Genomic DNA, 18,523 nt, shown 5'->3' with positions numbered 1-18,523 from the left:
GAAAAACAGTGTGAACTCAGTGTGCACTGAAGGAAGCTCTTAAAGCCACAATTAAGAGCCCACCTTTTTTCTGTCTCTTGAATATTCCAGTCAGAGTGATTCTGGCCCTAATAGCATATTTTTTAAAAGTTGTAAACAAACTTGATGTATTCAGAAGTAATCAGCTCTACTGGAAAGGGTTCTAAAACCATGTTAGATGTAAAAGAGCCAGCAGTGTTTACCATTAAGGCAAAAATAAGTCTCAGCAAAAAACGGGATAGCTGAGTTCTGGTATCTGAGAAACTGTGGTAAACAGGGAAAGGTTACATTTGTTTAGTACAAACCTAAGTATTAAAACTGGCAACAGTGAATAGAAGAAGCTACACACAGAGAGAATTCAATTCTTAACCAGCAAGATTTTTCTAATAGTTGGAGCTGTACAAATAGGAAGTGGGCTGCTTTGCAGAGGATCAACTCCCTGTTTCTGGATGATCACTGAGCAGAGGACAATCATTTACAGAGGGGATCAAGAATTAGACCAGACCTCTGAGGTGCCTTCTTATTGGTGCTTTTATTATATTCAACTCTTTCCTTTTGGACAGAAAAGCCTGGGCACCTGGCACATGGCTTTGTTGTCTGGCCCAAAGAAGCAGCGACCTGCTCAGGGACTTTGCAGAAAGCCCACCTGAGTTACATGATTTGCGCAGAAGTAGCAAGACCTGAAGTACAAATAAGAAGGCTGCATCTTCCTTTCTCACTCTCGGGCCTGCCTGTTCTCACAACTCCCCCATTGTGCTAAAATTATCTTTTATTATCTGTTGGCCATAAATATCGTAAGTTCCTGACCTCACTTCTAAACCATTTTAATTGGTTTGTCCAGAAGTTATACTCAAAATGACTTTGAAATTATTTACTGAGGCAGGGGCAGACACAGCCTTTGTCCAAGTTCAAAGGGTGTTCTTACATTAGGCTTCCTGCGCTAAAGGAAAATTAAGCTGGCTCAGGGGCACTTATTTACCCAAAGAGAAAAGATCTCTGAGGTACAGACTCTCATGGATTTAACAGGATTTTGTTTCTTTCTAGATGGGTAAAAGGCGTTAATGGATAAATCATTCTTTCTAATGCAACACAAGATGTGGTCTCTGTCACACTAAATAAAAAGATTTAAAAAACACTTCGTTGTTTCTAGGGAAGAAAACTTAATACCTTTATGTCTCAAGGCATGAGAACACAAAGAATCCAAGCCTGTAATTACACCAGTGTTACAGAATCTACACAGCACTGCTCTAAAGGATCAGAGGTTTTTGCCAGTGCGCTATCAAAATTTCAAAATATATTCCTACAACACTCTAGTTGTTTAGCATGTCATGCCTAAGAAAAAATTTTTAAATAATTTTCCAATAAGAGTAATGTTTTAGACTACACTGCTTTTCAGGTGGCGGAGGCATTCTTAATAGACACACTGGAGATATGAAGACCACCTTTCTGAAAGGAGATTTATTTTGTTCATCTCATTGGAAGGAGAGGGGGTAATAAGTTTCACTGACCAGGAGACCACTCATTCATCTCGAATCAGCATCAGTCTTGAGGGAATCATATCACTACACTGCTTGTCTCTGATCCCTGACACAAGGGCCTTTAGATATGGGTTTTCCAGTATATAAAAGTATTTAGTTTTGGCAAAGTTTAAAATACTCTCCACACATCATCTGCTTTCTTTATTATTTATTTCAATAAAGAAAATGTTATATACTTAACATTGGTTAAATGTCTTCTTAATGATATCATGTCTTATATTTTATAATAAAAGGAGAAAAATAATGGAATCATAAGACTTGAGTTGTCTGGTTCTAGGTGACACCACTCTTAAGCATACCTTATTATCGAAAGTCTCCTGACCTAATTCATAGCACTGTGTGATCTATTCCAAAGTCACTGTAATTGGCATTGTCATCTTAGGATCTTGCTTAAACACTCCTTGCTATAACATAATTTCATGTCTTGTTCTCAGAGTGGCCTTTATTTTGAAATTCTGCCAAAAACACCATCATTCAGAGTGCTAGAGTTTAATTAAACATAGCCCCAAAGAATGTCTTTCAAAGGATACATCTCACCCAGTTTCCATTTATAAAACATAAAGTAGCATATGCTTTGAAATGACAATAAATCATCTTCAAACTTAGACTTAAAAATAACAGATGATTTGGTCCTAAACACTGATCAGGAAAGGACTGCTCCCTGAATGGAATGTTGTGGTTTATCCATGTCATGTATCGCCTGGGCACCTGGTGGTACAGTGGTGGGGCGGGAGAGGATCCCAAATATCTGAGTAACAGAAACAACTGGTGCTCATGATTTTTCACAGCTCTTCAGACCTCAGGCTCTCAACCAAAGGGTCATTTCTGCCCAGTTTCTGAGCTGATTAGAGAGTTCAACAGTAGCTTCTGGGGCACCAGCAAGTGGGATCCAACTGGTCTTAACAATACCTTATTTGCTCAAGGTAGGTGCCTAGACAATCTTTTGTTCAGAGAACCACAGCCTTTCCCCTGAAGTTAGTGAACTTTTTCATTTGTCTAGTCTATACAGCTGGCTTCTGCCCCTGTGTCTTGGCTTCTACTGCAGAACAGAACCGGCCCTGCCACCCTAACAAAACTGCTCTCTCAGGGAACTGGAAGTGCATTTGAATACACTCCTAGCTGGGACAATTGAGAATTCTGATGTAGCCACCTCACTATAACGCTGCTTATCATGGCTCAACAATTACAGCACATGCTCTGGGCCACTTACGATACTCAAAGTAACCAACTTTTTATGACCCAGGGATTTGGACAACAGCTGGCTTCCCCATCTGCAGCCAAAATCACAGCTGAGTGAGCTTCCCAACTCTGGTTACTTGTTCCCTATTCCCTTCCCATCCCCCTGAACCACTATGAAGACCTCAGGATGCTTTTCAACCAGGGTTTTATTTGTTATGGCAGGCTAACAAATCTGAATCAAAGACAAAGGATAGGTGTAAGGCTGCGAGCTACGTCTATTTAAGTAAGCCGAGATACTGGGCAACTGAGGAAGTGTTCAGAGAGAGAATATGTGTTTAGACAGAAGCCAAGAAGATGATTTAAAATGCTACTTTGGTCCTGAATTTGAGAAGCACTGAATATGATCACTCCTTTAATACACACTTGAATGATGAGTGGGCCAGCTAATAAAAGCTCTTAAAAGCATTACTAAGATAATATTACATTGTTCTTCACTATGTAATGCTCCTACAACACTGCAGGCAAGGTTAAATTACTTTTTAAATTATTTATCATTCTATACTTACTGGTTCACTCATCTTTCCCATTACCTGGGTTAAATCAGGAGTTGATCTTACATGGAAGAAATTCCTAGAACTAAAGAGGGTGAGACAGTGAATTATATTTTTAGAGAAACTTTTTTCCTCAAGAGATTTAAAAGTAAAAAAGAGTCTTCTGTGTAGAAATATCTCAATAAGTTGTATGTGAAGCAAGAGAATGAATCACAAGATTTCTGCAAAACCTTTCTAAGATCCTATGAAAAGATACAGTTTACATGACAGTGATTAGGAATTATGGATTCATGCAACAATATTCTTCAAATTTTATGAGCCAGGACCATAACGGGTGCCCCATCACTTTCATATTTATAGATAAATATGCCAACCTCCATTTCTTTATTGCAAGACAAGTCTTTTGAACAGTGAAAAATATTAAATCCCTTTGGGAGTGGAGGCTCAGTAGTGTGGTTCAGTGAGTCTGATTGAGATTCCATTTCCTTCAATTCCAGGGAATTAGGAAGGTGAATGTGAAATTACTTTGGTTCCTGACACCAGATGCATAGATTTATTTCAGTGATTGATTAAAAGATCACATGGTTTTGCTAAGCACTGTAATGCTGCATCAGTCTTCAAGAGAGCTGAAACTGCCATTGACTCTGCCCTGGTGTCCTGGGAAGCAAATTCTGGAAGACTGCATCCAGCTGTTAACAGGCATCAGCAGAGTTAACAGCAGCTTCAGTGGCTGAACCACGACGCAGTATGACAAGAAGCAAATCCAACAAGAGCATTTCGCAATATTCTTTTTTTAAAAGCCTTCACCTATTTTATTTAGTCAATTAGTTTTAATTTAAATGCGGACAATATGAATGATTACTGCAGCCAATAATTAAAGGGATGCTTACCTTGGAAACATGTAACCCCACAAGTAATTTCAGATTCATTTTATCCTACTTTATGTGTATGGGGGGATATCAATTATTATTTTGTTATTTTTAATTGCAAAAGGAGTGCAATGCTGCTGTAAAAAGTTCAACATGGCATAGAAGTTTATGAGGAAAAAAAGTGCTCCAACCATTCCCTAGAAACCTTTGGGTGGGGGGACACGCTACAATGTTAAAAGTGGGAAATTAAATAAAGTGAGAGAAATTAAATAAAGATTCAGGTGATAGCATATAAATTTTACTCTACAAACTCGAGCACACAAAAACAGTAATTCTCTTTTTCTACAATCACTTAACTGATAATAGGAGCTACCATACCATCAAATCAGCTCTTCCCCTCAATCATACCCTACTCCCTTCCTCAGAGTTCCGTGCATTGTTGGGAGCTTCCGAAGTGCCAAGGCGTTGGGGAAAGCAGTGGTCACATCTTGTTCTCATCCTTCTTCTTTCACTGCAGCATCTACTGAGACGCCTCTTCCCTCATATGTTCCTGGGCAGTGGATTCATTATAGGTTCCTCTCTGCAGAGCCTCTGAAGATCAAATGACTCCAGTATTAAGATCCGACTATCCTTGGATCCTTGGAGGAAGTATTGTGAACTTTCCTTGAGGGTATGGGAATCCTACCACTCCAGGGCCATCCTGATGTCCATCTGCCCAGACATAACACACAGCCCCTTCTCTGGAGAGTGGCCCTGTCCTCACAGGTCTTCAAATCCATCTGCAGGCTACCCTGAGTCATTGCCCTATCCTGGTTTTAATTTGGTTTTGTTCCTGGAGTGCTGATGGATGGGATTCTGAGTCTTTTTCTCACAAACCCAATGCAGTCAAAATCTTACTGCTTACCCTCTAATTCTCCTCCTCTTTTCTCTTTGATGAAAAAAGTGATCAGTGTGGCATCTTCTAACTCTACCATGTCTTCTTCCAGATCTCTTCTCAATATCCTGAGTTATTTCCATTTCTTCCTGTCTGTTGTTAAAAAGAAAAATACAGGCCCACGGTGGACTCACTTCTGCTGGACCAAGTCACCAAACTGGGGCTTCCTGCCTCACCTAATTGCAGTTCCAGCTTCTCCCAGAGTGGAATTTTAAGCCCATCAGTCTGGAATTTCCTGGTGAGGTCACCTGCATAAGCCCCCTGCTCCTCCTAAGGGACGGTGGCCTTACTGGAAACAATCTCTAATCTCTTCTTTTCTTGATAACTCTTTGCCCCACCTTCCTGTCTATAAAAACCTTCTATTTTGTACAACTTTTCAGAACATTTCTCTGCTTGCTAGATGGGATGCTGCCTGAGTCGTGATTTGCTTAATAAAGCCAATTAGATCTTCAAATTGGTTGAAGTTTCTTTTTTTCATACTGTTGAACTTGTGAGTTCAAAATTGACTACTTTTTTCTCTTCTCTCTGCTGTGTCATCCTTTCTGTGAGGCAGGATGAAGAGATCAGCTGATTAGAGGAATGGTTAAGGCATATAAGTAAATATAGTGAGGGATAAACGATTGATAAATCAAAAACATTAATGTGAATTATTAGTCAAATATTACATATTTCAAAATATTTCAAAGGGCATATACACCATACTCCTGCCATATAGGCTTTTTTGCTTACTTTTTAATCTTCACAAAAGTGAAATCATGTTAGAAGTATAGATAGAATTTGCCAACTTACTCTATTTTCTTAAACAGTGTAGGATGTCTACACTGTCAAGTGTGATTCATACTAATTGGCCCCCAATTTAAAAGCAGCTGCCTAAAATGAGTTATCCATGGCTGAAATCAAGCCAGTATATAGCAGTATTCTTTTGCTAGTTATTTACAGTCCATGTCCATTCTGATCAATCCATTCTATGTAGTCAGCACCGGTGTTGACTGTTGTCTATTTTTGTTAGTGTTTACTCTTACTATATTACCCATGAAAGTACCTTAGCTTATTAGCTTTATACTCAAGTTGTTTCTAATTTTTTGCTATTTAAACATTGCAGTGAACAATCTATGTGTATTTCCATGCGCACCTCCACAGTATAGCTGTAGCATAGATACCTGAAAGTGGAATAATTGGGTTGAAGCGTACACACATTTAAAATCTTATAATATGCAATTTCACATCTACCAAAAGTATGGGTATGCATTTTTATCCATACCTTACTAGCACTGAATATTTTTTAAATATTCACAATTTTTAGGTGAAGAATATAACTATTATTTTAATTTTCATCTTTCATACTTTTGTATAAGAGCTTGTGATTTTTGGACATTTGTACACTCTTCCTCAAGTTCACCTCTTTATTCCATTTGTTGACCTTTTGTTATTGATTTATAGATGTACTTTAACTGCTAATGGTATTAATATTTGAGTATTTTATATATATGGGGAATGTTTTCTCCCAGTTGGTCACTTACTTATCTTTGCCCCATATAAAAATTTTATATTTCTAACAGGTCATATTTATTTATCTTTTCCTTTTTAACTGTTGCATTTCCTCTGTTAGTTAGAAAGGCTTCCATTTTAAAATTATTTTATAATAGTTGGTTCTTAAATTTTGAACTTTAGTCTTTACAGAATTTTCTGGACATGATGTAAAGTAGAATGTTAACATGTTTTCCCCAAGTTATCCTAAAAGTTTCTCAAATATTTACTATTTTCACAACTGATTTGAAATCATAATTAGCATTATGTTCTCCCAAGTAAATCAACTCATCTATGTAAGAAAAACCACAAACTGCTTAATTTACTATATCTTATATTCTGATACGTGTTAGAGCAAGTGAGAATTCATTACTCTTTCCAAATATTCTTGGCAATTCTGAAGCATTTCCTCTAAGATTTGAACTAATCTTAGAGGAATCTTGCAAGGAATCAAGTTTTGAATCAGTTTTTCAGGATTACACTGAAGTCATAGAATGACTTTTGAGAGTCTGTATTTTTTTAATGCTTAATAGCAGCATAAATAGCATGGTAACTACCTGGTCCTTGAAGACTGGGATAAAACTTACTGTAAAGCCATGATTGTCAAGTGCTTTTGGAGATAGAAGATATCTATTTTTTTGTTGGTTTTCTCCCATGTTCTTTGTATCTTATATATTTAAATCCATTTAATTTAAAAATCCTCATATGATACAATAAATTTTCTTCTAAATACCACCTTTTTCCATCTAGTGTAATTTGCTTATATATTCCATACATTGTTTTCTGATTTCATCTTTAAGTTTTATTAATTAATTTATGCATTTTCCAAGTGTCATTAAGTTTTCACTATGCTGTCTAATTCTTCTATGCTATTTTTACACAATGTACCTTTAATAAAAATATTTAATTTAAGCAATTTATTGGAATTTTCTTTGATGTAGACTTATTGGGTCCACTGTTGTATGTGAGAGTGTGTTCATATGTGTGTTCCTACATTTCTGTATGGATGCATGCCCATTTCTAGGAATTTTAAGTTAAAGCTTCCTAGACTTATTACTATTTCAGTTTCTCCTTGTACTTCTTTCTATACTATATATATGTTGATTTTGTTATTTGGTGCATGGGAGTTCATAGATGCATGAAACACTTGATGGATCCATTAATCAGTATATACTATTCTTTTTATTTCTCTTCTTTATTTCCTTAAATTCCATTGCACACAACCATCATATTTCCATCCTTAATTTGTTTACAGGCATTCATCTATGTTCTTTTCCATTTTTCTCTTTTGACCCATCTTTGTGTTTTTTAAACTTCCAAAATCAGGTCCAGATAAAAACTTTTCTTTGAAAGTGTCAATCTGCCAAAGTTGATTCTCTCATACACTCTCCATCAGTTTCCTAACGAGTTTCATGAAACCTCTGGTCAATCGATATTAACTTAATACCAGATCTACACTAGCAGTATTGTGTTTGTGGCACAAGATAAGGCATACATGTAGGAAGGCAGGGGAATAGATGAATCGACAAAACTGTACAGCATGACCCTTGACTTTAAGGAACATATCTCCCCGGGAAACAGAAAGAGCAAGTACACGCCAGTAGTACGGAATTTTTCATTTGTGTGATATTGCAACAAGGAAGATAATGCTTCCCGAAGAGTTGGCACAAACTTTATGGATCTTTTTAGTTAAGGAGTGAAAGGAAGACCGTTTTAGTTTTTTACAGGTAATAGCATAAACAAAAAACATTCATTCAACAACACTTTCAATTCTACAAATGTTGACCATGAAACAACTTTTTCCAAGAATTGAGATAATTGTTGGGAATATAACAGTGTGCAAAAAAGGCTCTGTAAAATGAAGCTCGGAGTCTGTCAGGAGATTATACCGCCTGAGTAGGTGTAAATTAAGTTCTGTGCCTAAGAAGTGAAGTGCTGGATCATCAACAGGAGGGAAAAATCCGGTTAGGGAGTCTTGGCAGAGACTTTCCTAAAGTATGAATATTAAATGGAGGTGAAAAGAAAGAGGTTTATAATCATTCAAGAGTAGTGGTGTGGGGGGTGAGTTTATTAAGCAGAAGAAACTGTGTGCAAAGGTCCAATGGCAGGGAAATCTGGCTTGTTCTACCTCTGAAGCAAGTATGCAAAGAGAAAGGGGTCACATGACATGAGAAGCAGTGAGAGGCATGCTAGAGCCAGGTGAGGGAGACATTATAGGACAAGTTAAAGATTTTGAATGTTGTCTTTAAAGTGAAAGGAAACCCACTAAAATATTTAAATAGAGTAAGGAGTTGAGGGTAGGAGTGATTAACTTGATCAATATTTGCATTTTAGGAGGATCCCTCTAACTGGTGGGACTGCTCATTTTCTCCCATGTGGAGAATGATTGGAGACATGGACAGAAGACATAGGAGAAGGGGCTACTTCAGGAAGGCCAGTGAGAGTTTACATAGCTTTGTCTAGAATGGTAGCCACTGAAAAAGAAAGAACTACTGGCAGTCAAACACTATTTAGGAGGCAAAGCCAAGGGGGTTTTAGATGGACTGGGTATGGAATAAGGACAGAGGTGGATGTGTTGAGGAAAGGCTCCAGGGATTCCGGCCCCTGCAGCAGGATGGGTAGGGCGTGGAATAGAGGAGATCATGAGGTTTGTTCCCAGCATGATCTCATGCAGGTGATGACAATGATACGAACGTGGCAGCCGCTGGAAATGCCTAATGGAGATCAATGCAACAAAAATGAAAATGGAATGAGTTGGGAAGAGGCAGAACAAATGTAATGGAAATTCAAACAGCAATATTCGGCATCATGGAAAACTAGGTTTTATATAACCACTTACTGGTGATTGTTTAAAATACATAATTGCCCCTCAGAGTCTTGGTCTTCTCATTTTAACAATGTGAAATTGTGACTCCTCGCAGAGTTCCTGTGAGGGTGAAATGGAATAATATGGGTGAAGTGTCTGGCTCAGTGAGTGCCTAATAACTTGCATTTTTAAAGAGTAAATGGAAAAAGAAGTGAGGTACCATTTTCAATATGAGCTGCAACCTTATATATGGCTCATCACAATCTCTATCTCAGATGTTTGTGAAAAGAAAAAAGGAGATTGGATGAGTCCTCTCCAAAGACTTTCATTAGATAAGTCTGCTCTCTGAGCACCCGTCCTGCAGGTAAGCAGGCATTTTCCTAGCATAGTCTACAGTAACATAAATTTTGACATTGAGATTAAACAATTACTGACCTGCTTTATGAAAGTTGTCCACATTGTCTCTACATAAAATACAGGTGGCTCGTCCATTTATTTTTACAATATGCCCAAATACATGGAGCGCTGGAGGCATGAAAATTTCCAGGCTGTGGCCAAATGGTTTATGCCAAGGAAATAGACAGCTGCCTCGTTATCTTGTGTCAAAATACTCAAGAGAGCAAGCACCAACCTGAGTAGGACAGTAAGGACTGAGCATATAGTCTCTAACATGATTATGCTGGGTTCTGGCCTCTCATAGAAAATCAGATCTGACACCACATCTGCCCCTCAGCTCTCCCGTGTAAATTGGAGAGTCACTTCCTGTTGGATACCTTACCCCTGGTTCTTTGTGTTCGTTTGTATTACCCACCTGGACCCTGCATTCATCCAGCTGCAGAACTCAGACATTTTTATCACTAACACCCATAGTTAAGGACCTGGGCTCTGGAGCAAGACCACCTAGGTTCAAATCCTGGCTCTGATGCTTATTATCTGACCAGGGATGAGTTATCTAACCTCTCTATGCTTCAGTTTTTCACCTGTACAATAGGGATATTAATATTTAATTTAAAAGTTGTCATGTGGATTAAAAACAGAATATATATATATAAAGACCATAGAACAGTACACAACAATAGATCAGTCCTCATGCCTAGGTTCTAAGGAAGTGGGTACATTGCCTTCTTTGGTCATCTTCTGAGGGTTTCAAGACATACAAATGGATGTCTTCAGGGGTCCAACTATTCTCAGAAAGTCACTCCAAGTAAACACCACTGAATCCCTCAAGTTTCCTTTAAGCAGGGTTTATCAATACTCAGCTACACACCATTAGCACATCTAGATTTCAGCACTGCCAACTCATGTTTTCTGTTGTTTCCTCCAGAGGATGGTTCAAGTCTATGCTCTGTAAAAGCTAAAATAGGGCCCACTTCAGTGACTTTAAAGAAAGGGCCAGCACTTAATGCAACATCAGTATTTCTGGAAGACATTGGTACCTACTGGTCCCCTCCTCTCTCATTCATCCCATGTAAAATGTTTTATTCTTAATAGTTATGGAGTTTAAACTTGCCCCTTGTTTGTTAATCCTTATAAGTTATTACAGTATGAATAACATTAATTGGAGTTTAAAGTTTGTTTTTAAGGAAGAAATTTATGTGAGAAAAAAATCATTAAACATTATCTAAAACAAAGAAAAGAATCAGGAACTCTTTCTGCCTCACCCAACCCTTCACGGCTCTTCCCAATATAACTACCTTGTCAGTTTAGGTCATAGTCTTCCAAAAAGAAAAAAAAAATTGTTTACTCAAATAACATACATGTACATGCATTTTTAATTACAAAAAGAGTCATATTTAACATCTCCTTCTATAAAATTTCATATTTAAATATATACATGTCAACATTTTAATAGTGTGTTTTATTATCTATTTTGCATACATGATTTATGTAACAATCTATTGTTGGACATTATAATTTACAGTGGGTACACACACACACACACACACACAAACACACACACACATATTCATGAATCTTGGCATACTTTTCATTCAAGACATGTCAAAGACCCGAACTAAGTCAGTGACACTGGAGATGGCAAGAGAGAGGGTATATGAAATCAATATGGGGGAATTAAAGTATGTAGGGCAACCCCAGATTTCTTTTTGGGACAAATGGTTATGTGGGATGACATTCTAAGGAATGTCAGAGGAGAAAGTTGGTTTTCACAGGGGAAAAGGATGGCTTCTGTTTGTCACAGGTTAAGTTTCAGTTGTGCATGGACCATCCAAGCCAAGCTTTCCAGTAAGTAATCAGATATAATTGCCTGAAATTCAAGAAACAAATTTCGGCTATCAAGTTTATTCTGCAGCAGACTGTGAAATGGACAGAGTCAGAAATTAGTAGCCTGGCCTAAGGATTACTAAGGTAAGATTCTGAATGAGTTAGAAAGGAAGAATACGGTTTTATTACAGTTTGAAGGATAATATAAGATGGAAGGAAAGAGACAATTCCAACTTGAAATGATTCACTGACCTGTAACAGTCTCATTTTACATTTATGAATGCTAATTCATATCTTCTGCTTATATTCTTTTATTTTTAAATTATGGAAATACTATATTTTTAGTTCTTCAGTTTGGTGGGAAAAGTATGTATGAATTTGGGAAAAATTAGCATATTCTTATACCATATGTTTTTGTTGCTTGTTTGGCAGTGGAGGGGAATTCTCTAAACAGGCAAAAAAAAAAAAAAAAAAAGCAGCAAGTGCTGAAACTACACACCCAAAGGTATAAAACTCTCATGAAAACATGTCAGCAAGAGACAGAACCAGGGTCTGTTATAGAAGCTTTACAAGAGATGCTGGCTTTTTTTGGACGTTGTCTCTTAGGTGCTTTCCAAACACTAAGTCTGATTCTGACTGATGTGAAGGAGAATCCAGGTTTTGTTTAGTCAGGAATCCAGGGTTTATTCCAAAACCAACCCAGAAGGCAAAGGAATTCTCCACTTAGTCCCAGGAACCCCCCAGCAGGCTGGCTTCATGGGCCTGTCAATCAAGGACATGTCACCTGTTTCTGTACCTATGCAGTCACCTGGGGCCAGAACTTTAATTGCAATGAGAAGGGAAAGCAGAAGTCACTCTGACACTACCTGGGGACATCCTTTCCCACTGCTTGCACAGTAAATTTACAGGATAGAAAATGAAAATTTCTCCCAAGTTCAGATTTAGCTCTGAACAAAAACATATAGTACACTTGAATATTTGTAAAATGCTGGTTGTGGTGGAGCACATCAGAACACATGATCTGGATCTGACATTTACCTCTCACCTTCTCTTTCTACACTGAATAACAGTTGGCCAAATTTCTTTACTATAAAGGGACAGAGGCAGTTGAATGTACTTCAGTATCCTCCACCCCAGCATCAGGTACTGGGGCAATAGCAGTAAGTTTTATTTGATGAGGATAATGGGAAAAGGCACTGATAAATTGGTAACTTCTTCCCAAGCTTGAGAAGAAAAGGGTTCTATTCATTTATAAATTCTAATCGATAATTAAGCTAAGTGGGTCTTTGCTGATAATAGTTGGTGTCATATACGAGCTAGAAAAGGTTACTGGGACCAAGCTATGGCTAATTTCAGTATTAGGTGAGAAAAGATCCTCTTTATTTAGATGAAAATGTGGAAGGAGATTAAATAAACACAGAATTCGTTAATGAATGTCAATAATTTTTAAGTATAAATATATCTTCTGAGGTTATTAATTACATTATTTGTAGTTTCAATTTAATTATTGGTACATTTTATTTAATTACACAATACTTTTTTTGGTTGAGTGAGGCTAAAAATAATATAACAATTAAGAGAGTATATCACATCTCCCAGGGGTGTTTGATAAATTTTGGAGTATGATCATGAATTCCGTACAATAAACACTTCATATTTATGGTTGAAACCTATAGAAATTCCTCTTTGGGATACAATGGGAGAGGTCTTAAATTTTTTAAATCAGTTTCCTTGCAGCTTTCAACTGAAATATAGAAACTCAAGGTTCTGAGGAAAGAAATCATAGTGAAGAACATATTCAGACAACTTTCCAATGGACACCCATCAAACATTCTCCTGGCCAATTGAGACTGGCCACTATTAGATAAGAGAGACAATTCAGTGGCCTATGTGCTACTGTATTACAAGGTCAAATTCACTCTAATAGAAAATGCTTTGGAAGACTGAACTGATATACATTCATCAGAATATAATAGACATCTGCAATCCAATTCCATCCAGAGAGTATTCTGGCACAATTTAAAGTTTGGGCCAAAAAGAAATTTTAAGCTGGAGATAAAGAACTCAATCAGAAGTCATTACCCAACACCATCTCAAGGACATCAAAGATCTTAGAGAAGCAATCACAGTGACAGAATCAGTGTCTGAGCTCATGATTTCTCTGTCTCTTAGTAGTAATTTTATCATGGGTAATTTTGCTCCCATCATTTTTTTAATTCAAATTGAAAGATACTTATAACAAAAAAAATAATTGAATAAGAAGGAGGGAAAACATGAAAGAAAATAAAAAGTAAATGTTGTAATTTGAAATATGCTAAAAGAAGCTTTTAAAGTGCTGTTTTGTTCTTTTAATGCATATGAATTATGAAAAAAGAGGAAGAATTTAATAGGAAATGAGAAACGGATTTCACATTTGCAACTTGTCAAGTCAGAGTGGACTGCAAGGACCTTCCAACAATTATTATCTGAAAGATGTGTTACCTAAAAGACTCGTTTTAACTCCTGAAGAATAAACCTTGTCACATAAAATGCCCCTGTAATAGACTCGATCCCAGAAAGCTGAAGCCAGTCTAGGTCTTTAGTCCAGAAAGGTTTAATATAGAAAATTGTTTCACAGATGATGTGATTGTGAGGAACAAACAGAGGAGCGTAAAGCAACAGCAGGAAGCCATGACCACCTCAAGGGCAGGAGAGACAAAGGCAGCGAGTGCTGCCCGTCCAGTGGGAGCCAGAGACGGTAGAAACGTCTTGCTCAGAACTGGGACCTCAGAGTGAAGAGCCTTCTGGAGGGAACCGGAGTTACAGAGAGCAGTCACAGACAGAGACGCCACAGGCAGCAGCGGGAAAGGGACAGACACACCAGACGTCTGCCCTCGAATCTGCGGCCAGTGCCTGCCCCTATAGGTCTGCCCGACTGCCTTCACAAAATACCATGAACTGGGGCAGAGGGGTGCTTAAAACACAGAAATTAATTTTCTCACTGTTCTGGAGGCTGGAAGTCCAAGACCAAGGTTTCTGGGGAGATGGCTGTTCCCGGGGACTTGCAGAGCTGGAAGGCCTCCTTGCTGTCTCCTCACGTGGCCTTTCCTCTGGACATGGAGGAGGGATGAGGGGGAGAAAATGACATTAATCCTAGCAGATCAGGGCCCCACACTTACAACCCCATCTAACCTTGGTCACTTCCTTAGTGGTCCCATCTCCAAATACAGCCCCATAAGGGTTAAGGCTTGAATGTATGAATTTGGCAAAGGACACAAACATTCAGTCCGCAACGATGCCTTTGGCTGAAACTACTGAGATGTCAATGGGCAAAGGACCCTGAGAAAGGCCCTGAGATACACAAAAAGTAGGGAGGCAGAAAAGGTCTAAGGGTGTTAACCTGTACAATCTCTTAGTATTATTTAAATCTGATTTTTTCATAGAATCTGGAGGAAAATAAATAGAACTGTGGGCTTCATATAACTTGGTAAAATAAGTGTTCTTTAACTACTAAAATGGCAGATCAATATATGTCAGCAACTTTGATAATTGTGATCAAATTTTTGGCTATAGAAAATGGTTAATTTACCAGCAAAAATATGCCCCTCTAAACCTGAAGGTTTATAGCTTGTGAAGCATTATAGAAATTTTGTTTCTAGACAATAAAGATTTATCTGACCAATGGGAAAAACTGCTATAGGAATAAAATGAAAATAGGATTATATTCTAGTAAAATGGAAAACACAAAAATAGGTTGGCTTCAATATTTCCTTACTAATCCCCCACCCCACCCACTCATATGGTTGCAGACGCTGTTGACAAATACAGAAAAGCAATATTCCTCACTTAAAAAGTACTGAAGGAAAAGAATGTCTAACATCATTGTTTAGACATGAGCTGAGTCTCTCATCCCAATCAGTTTTCCAAATCTGGGAAGTCACACACAGTCCAAATATGGATGCAGAAACCTCATTTCCTATTAATATCTAGCTTTGCAAACCTTCACGGGAGAAGCTACAATTGCTTGTGTATCAAACACTTTTACACTGAATTTAACAGATACTGTTTCAGGTAACAAAGAAGGAAATGTGTATCACTAATCAAACTCAACACCAATAAATCCATATGAAGAGAACAGTGACTCTTCAGGTGAGATGTTCTAGAACACAGTGCCTTCCATTAACTTTGACCTCAATGAATGATCCAAGAACTGGCATTATATACCAAGAGCCTTTAAAAGTTCATATATTTTGATCCATTGATTTCATTTCTGGGAATCTAAGAAAATAAAAATCTGGAAAAGCTTTACACATGAAGGTATTCATTAAGTCACTATTTGTATTATAAATTAGAAACAATCTAACATTTTTGACAATAAGAGAATGCTTAAAGAAGCCATGATACAGAGGCATAATGAACTGCTCTCTATACAATCAATAAAAACATGATTATAAAGAGAATTCATGATATGGTGAAACACATGCATAGGGCACTATCAGAGCAATGGATATGAAAAACCAGGGTGAAAATGTAGCAAATATTAATAGGCTATAATGCTACAAATGTTAATAGCGGTTACCTTTGAGTTTTGGATTATAGATGTATTTTTCCCAATTTCTGCTCTTCTCCGTAGTGCATATTTCCCACACTGACCATGTAATACTTAGGGGAAAAGGAGCTATATGAGAATAATCATTGCTAGTACCTGACACCTTTCATCTTAGTTGGTATTTCTCCCATCTTCTTGCCTTAGCTCAGCAGTAGTAGAGGCCAAAGCTATGAGAGCTCAGCTACCCACCTGGCCGCCTGCTCACTGCTTCCCAGTGCTGTCCCAGCTTCTTCAACTAAATTCACAATTATTTATCTAGAATCTCTTACCTGATGAGCATTATAGTAGTGCAGTGGGAATTCCAAAGATTTTTGATTTAAGCTTATAGTTTGATTGGTGACACAAGTCATACCTGAAATAAAAATTAGGGGGCAAAATAGTATTCAGTCTGATACTTGGGCCATAGATTTGAGCTACTATTGGCAGCAGAAGTTATTCTATGAAAAACAAAGTTATGATTTTTTTCTTTCTTTAATTCAGAGGAATTTTTTGAATTATCTGACAAGGCTACTATTTTTGCTCTTTTCAAATATATTTTTGGATTTGCCATATTAAATTCCTTCTCCCTGGAGAGCAAGATGTTGTTAAAGAAATTGAAGAAAAAACTGTTTTACTAAACTCTGACTTGCTTCTTCAAGTATTTGCTAAGTTTTTTGCAAACAATATGTTTCATTCTATAACAAGAAATAATTATATTATTAAAATCTGAAGATTTTAGTTAGAGACCAGGTGAAATAGTTAATATTTATTTTAAAATAACTAAGAATTTATATAAAGAATAAAAATAAAAAGCAAAGCACATATTATTCTATAAGAAAAATTATATAAGGCTAAAAGAGAAGGGTTACCAAAACCAAATTTGGTGTGGAAAACTAATTATCGCAGGTTTTATATATAATCATCAATAAATTATACTTGACGTAAATCAAGGGGACACAGAAATGCCTTAAATTATCCCATGGGCACTTCATGTAAACTTTGAAAAAATGTATACATGAGACCCTCGTATGACCACAATGTACTATTTTTAAAATGAGGTAGCGAGGTTGAATGGTATTTCAAATTTTCTTCTTAATTCAATGATGACATTTTTAAGCCATTTCCTTTCATCTCAGAATAAACAGTGAATCTTTTCACTCACTCCTTAAGTGAAATTTCTCTAATCATTCCAATATTCTTTTACGGTTAATACCTGACCCCCAGCTTACATTACTAGGAGTCTTCCAGTAATACAGAGAAGAGTATCCAGATGTTCCAAGTGTGCATGTGTGTATTTGTTATGTATATTTAGCCTCATGAAAAGAAAGACAATGCTGGAAAATTGATCATTAAATCAAGTGGGATTTTATGAAAATAAATACATTTGCTTGATGGTTACTTAATATTTTTCAGAAGGAAAAATTCATCTGGCTATAGCCATTCCCTGTCTTATTTTTAAATCATGACGTATGATTCATTCTTGGAGAAAATTAAAAAATTAAAATGAAACATTGCATTGACTGCAATGCCTTAGTCACCCCCCAAAACAAAACAAAATAAAAAGCTACAAAGGGTGTCTGTGATAAAACGGTGGTCCAGAGAACAAAGTGACAGCGAGATCAGGTAGATGACAAGCAGCATCACGGGGAGAAAAAAAGCTCTGCCAAGCACTGGTGGGATCCAGAAACCCCGTGTGCATTCATCTAAGCTGCCCATCAACCTGTAGGGTCATTGACCTTGAAGAAATGAATTTATTTCTTGGCCAAATACTTTCTGAATAGGTGTTCACAGTTTAATCAATTTTGAGGCCCTCACTCAGGTCCAGATTAATTTGTACAGCTCAAAAGTTAATTAAATCCCTTCGCCCAACAAAACAGATTTGTTCCAAACCATTTGATGCTAGTTTATAACCATTTCTAAAAAATGCTCCTGAAATAAAAACCCCACTGGTGGTAATAGAAATAGAAATAGAATCCTGGGGAGCCTCACATTGTTGTTCACACAGGTGTCAGAACGCTGTCCTGTGGCTTTTAGAAAGGACTGCCAACGAATTTCAGTGACACACAAGTGTACTATTAACCTCTGTTAGAATCCACTCTAGCACTCTTAAAACCAAAACTGTTGATTTTATGGAAATTGAAAAATCACAAATAAATTCCTTTGTGATTTTTTTCCTTCCAGTTGCTTTAATAGTTCCCAAACCAGATGACCAAAAAAAAGAGACAGAAGAAATACTTAATTATTTAAAGATGTTATACAAGAATAAAAAGTAGTTTGAAGTATGAGTGTTCCTGGAGGTTTAAAATGTTGT

At 37.1% G+C, this 18,523-nt stretch overlaps 1 long non-coding RNA gene across 2 annotated transcripts in view; it reads right to left on the bottom strand.

Moving 5' to 3' along the window:
* Positions 1 to 18,523, bottom strand: part of LOC140850624 (uncharacterized) — an 84,681-nt gene that overhangs the window by 8,005 nt on the left and 58,153 nt on the right. For both annotated transcript variants that reach the window (XR_012133572.1, XR_012133571.1), the window contains exons 2-3: positions 16,503 to 16,585; positions 14,627 to 14,734 (exon numbers count right to left, since the gene is read on the bottom strand). This is a non-coding gene — a long non-coding RNA (uncharacterized lncRNA). The remainder of the gene's footprint in view (positions 1 to 14,626; positions 14,735 to 16,502; positions 16,586 to 18,523) is intronic.

Source organism: Manis javanica, chromosome 7 (assembly GCF_040802235.1).
Source record: "Manis javanica isolate MJ-LG chromosome 7, MJ_LKY, whole genome shotgun sequence".
Lineage (NCBI taxonomy): Eukaryota > Metazoa > Chordata > Mammalia > Pholidota > Manidae > Manis > Manis javanica.
Note: the sequence above shows the minus strand (reverse complement) of the source record. Positions and strands in the feature narration are given on the sequence as shown.